Source organism: Tympanuchus pallidicinctus, unplaced genomic scaffold (genome assembly GCF_026119805.1).
Source record: "Tympanuchus pallidicinctus isolate F22 unplaced genomic scaffold, pur_lepc_1.0 scaffold35, whole genome shotgun sequence".
Taxonomy (NCBI): domain Eukaryota; kingdom Metazoa; phylum Chordata; class Aves; order Galliformes; family Phasianidae; genus Tympanuchus; species Tympanuchus pallidicinctus.
Window position 1 is genome coordinate 706,025 of NW_026294753.1, and position 4,176 is coordinate 710,200.

A 4,176-nucleotide genomic window follows, 5' to 3' on the forward strand; every position below is an offset into this window, starting at 1 on the left:
GAGCGAATGGAAAGCAAATTCTTTTTTATTTTTTTCCTCTGTTGCCTGTCTCCAATCTGAAAAGGGGTGTTTTTGTATGAAATTGCAAACCAATTTGCATACTTCATTTTCTTTACTCTCACAAGTCCAAACAGATCCTTCTCCCCCCCCCCCCCCCCCCCCCCCCCATCCTTCTGTAGACATCTGTTACTAGATTTCTCCTTTTGTGCTCACCAAATCTGAAGCCTGCTGCACGAGTTGCTGCAGCCTGTGGGGTGTTTCCAGCAGAGCACAGGGATCCCAGCCATCCGGATGTGTGACCCCATCCCACCAGCATCTGCTTCAGCTGGGATCACAGCCCTGTAACCTTCCAAGGGCTCTGACTTCGTGTTGCTGCTTTTGATCTCCATTAATAATGGCTGAAAATAGCACCAAGGGGCCCTCCCCCTTCCTCCTGCTTTGTTCGTCTCATCGCTATTAAAGAAAGTTGAGACTCCTATTGGAACATGTAATGAGTGTGTCCTTTATTTATTCATTGCATGCATCCCTACGTAGGAAGAGGCACTGTGGCTTTTAAAAAGGGAAAGGCAGGAGCTATGTGTGTTCTGCCCCAGGTTTTATGCAAATTATGTATATTTTTATGCCAATTTGCAGTCAACTGCCTGTCTTGCTAAGGAAAAGTGGCAAGCCTGGCTATGAGCCAGAGCCACAAGGCAATACTTCTGCCTGCGGTGCGAAGGGAAGGGGCTCCTGTGGGTGCACTACCAGCACTGAGCATCACTGGTGCAGGTGCTTGGGGCTGGGGCTGCTGGCCCATCAGATAGGAGGGTGGGTGAAGCCCCAGGCAGGGAATTGTTTCCTCCCTGTGTATTTCCCTCTGCCTGCTGCTGGCGTTTATCTTGGCTCCAGCACTCTGCGCTACCATGTTCTGCATTCACATCTTGTTTGCAATCCCATCTGCCGGCCGTCCCCAGCCCTGAAAGGCAGCAATACCTGAATTAGAGAGGAGATGAGGATCTGCTCCTTGCAGCCCCCCTCTGGTGCTCATTTCTCCCTTTATCAGCAGTTCCTACCTCTGAGCTTTGCTAAAGCAATTGGAGAGAGAAGCCGCCAAGAAATCCGTGGCATGCGGGGCTGAGCGGCTGCAGGAAGCACAGAATTATGTGCAAGGATGGAAGCCCTGCAGCTGTCCTCGACACGGGAACAACTTTCCATAAACATTTTTGGATGCTTTGGGCTTTTCCGATGAGATTTATTTAAAAAAAAAGAAAAATTGAGAGATATTAATGCTGGGGAATGCCCATTTAATCAGAATGCTGATAATCTGTGTCAAGTTATGGTTTGCATCATTTAAACTGACTGCTGTGAAGGAATCTGAATGGGATGTGTGAGTTGTGATGTGTTAAAATATTTCTCAAGTGATAAGAGTTATCTGAAGGGTCGGAAGTAAGCTCAGGCTTGCTGCAGATATCCTTTCATGTATTCATTAAATTTGTGGTGAAAGATTAATTGCTATAAACGAGTACTGGGGAGGAATATTGATTAAGGTTTCCTCCCCCATTTCTGTGCTGCAGATTTATCCACCTTTGTTTTCAATTTAGGTGAAATATTCGGAAGGGTTTTGTTTAGTTTGGAGCAAGTGGCAAGGAATTACACAAACAAGAAAGTTTGTTCCCATGCACAGTTGGAACATGGAAGGATGCTCAGCCACATCCCCAAAGCTGGAGCTGGACTCTCAAAGCTGCTTTCTTACCTAAAGGGCTTTGAAAACTCCAATAAAGCCCATGCTGGGATTCAGCTCCTCAGTTCAGTGGTAGTTCACTGTTTAACCTATTTAGGTACTTCTAAAACTCTTGATAGGTACTTTATGGGCATCTCATGGCACATATATTTGAAAATAGCATATTAGCATGGAAGCCAGCTCACCAGCTTCTGTTAATCTTGCTTATGTCGAAGTCACGTGTTTTGTATGCAAAACATTTGAATAATCTGCATCTTTCCAGCATATATTTTTAAATTTGGAATGGGTCCAGAGGAGGGCTGCTAAGATGATCAGAGAGCTGGGGCACCTCTCCTATGAAGAAAAGTTGAGGGAACTGGGCTTGTTTAGCTTGGAGAAGAAAAGCCTGCAGGGAGACCTCATTGTGGCCTTCCAGTACTTGAAGGGAGTGGATGAACAGGAGGGGGAACGGCTGTGTGTGAGGGTGGATGGTGATGGGACAAGGGGAATGGTTTTAAATTAAGAGAAGGGAGGTTTGGGTTGGATATGAGGAGGAAGTTTTTCACCCAGAGGGTGGTGAGGCACTGGAACAGGTTGCCCAAGGAGGCTGTGGATCCCCATCCCTGCAGGCATTCAAGGCCAGGCTGGATGTGGCTCTGGGCAGCCTGGGCTGCTGGTTGGCGACCTGCACACAGCAGGGGTTGGAACCAGATGAGCGTTGTGGGCCTTTGCAACCCAGTCCATTCTATGATTGTATGAAATTTTAATTAAATGACACTGTTCTTGCTGCTCAACTGAATCTCAATTTCAGCTTGGTTTGACAAAAATTACCAATAGTAAATACATATTGGTCTGTACTTCCTAGACCAACAAAGCATGTAAAAAAAAATGGGCTTAAATACCAATTCTGACGAGAATGTAGGCTGTAATTAATGGACAATGCTTTTGCATTCTTTTGGTAGCAACAGCACCAAATTAAACTTGGATACTGAATTACTGTATTCTTATTGCTACACCAGTCAACGAGCATCCGGCTGTCTTCAGCAGAATGGCTCAAACTAGATGAATCAATTTTTAAAATGAAAGTTCCTTACTTGTGGTTTTAAACCACGCCTGAAGTTGCTGTTTTAATTAAGGCTGCTGTGAGCTTGGTGTAAAATTACAGGGCAGGGAAGGTGATTCTTGCCTGAATTCTGGTGCTGTCTTAGAAAACAGTCACGCTAACAGAGCATGGATAAGAGCAGAGCATCAGGGAGACAAATGCGAGGTTATGGCTGTTTGTGGTGGTGGAAATTTGGAATTTGCTCTTCTCTGAAGCAGACCATCCTACATTAAAATAAACCATGCACCAGGAGCCTTGTGCTTTCACTAGACCATGAATTGGCCCAAATAGGACAAATTTGGGATGATAATTATGCTCCTTATAAAACCTTTATTAATGCAGTTATTGGACTGTCTCTACCTTTTATTATTTCTGAGTATTTCAGTTGTATGAGAAGTTGTGAATATACACTTTGTGATATGGAGAGGAGCAAAATATCGGGTGAGGATAAGAAGGAAACCAAATGACTTGGGCTGCAAGTGAAAATTGAACTGAAATTCTCCCTGGTGAAAGGCTGCAGAATGAGTGCAGCTGAGCATGGCTGGGCTCTTCCTCTCCTTGTCACGCCTGCGCCTCTTGGGGTCACTGCAAGGCAGCACAGCTGGAGTTTCCATTTCTATGGGTAGATCCTTGTTTTCATGCTTGGTGTCATCAGTGTTGCGGTGAGTAACTGCTAGAGACTCGAATGGCTGGGTTAAGGAAAGGGAGGAAAAATATCAAACCATAGCTGTGACACTAATAAAGCACTGATGTTATTTTATTGGCTGGTCAAAGCATCATGCAGCAAAGTCCTGTGTGCACCTTGCAGTGATTGCACCTCATCTCTGGTCTGGAATGGCACGTCACAAAGGGGACTCACTGCACAGGAGCATCCATATTTCAGCAAGGAGCATTTAGCAGCCATCCTGGCTCCTGGGAGGATCACAGGATCACCAAGGTTGGAAAAGATCCCTAAGACCCTCCAGTCCAACCATCCACCTACCGCCCATATTTCCCCACTGAACCATGTCCCTTAGTACCACATCTAAATGTTTCTTGAACTCTTCCAGGGACAGTGACTCCACACCTCCCTGTGCAGTCCATTCCCGCACCTGACCACTCTTTTGGAGAAGAAAATTTCCTAATACCCAACCTGAGCATTCCCTGGCACAACTGAAGACCATTCCCTCTCGTCCTATCACTAATGACATGGGAGAAGAGGCCAACCCCCATCTCACCACAGCCTCCTTTCAGGCAGTTGTAGAGGTCTATGTGATCTCTCCTGAGCCTCCTCAGGATGAGGATGGAGGACTGCTGGGGTGTGCACGCCTTCCCTCTCAAAGCAATAGGACAAAAGGTTACAAATAAATAAGACTCCCTTAGTCTTTGCCTCTCC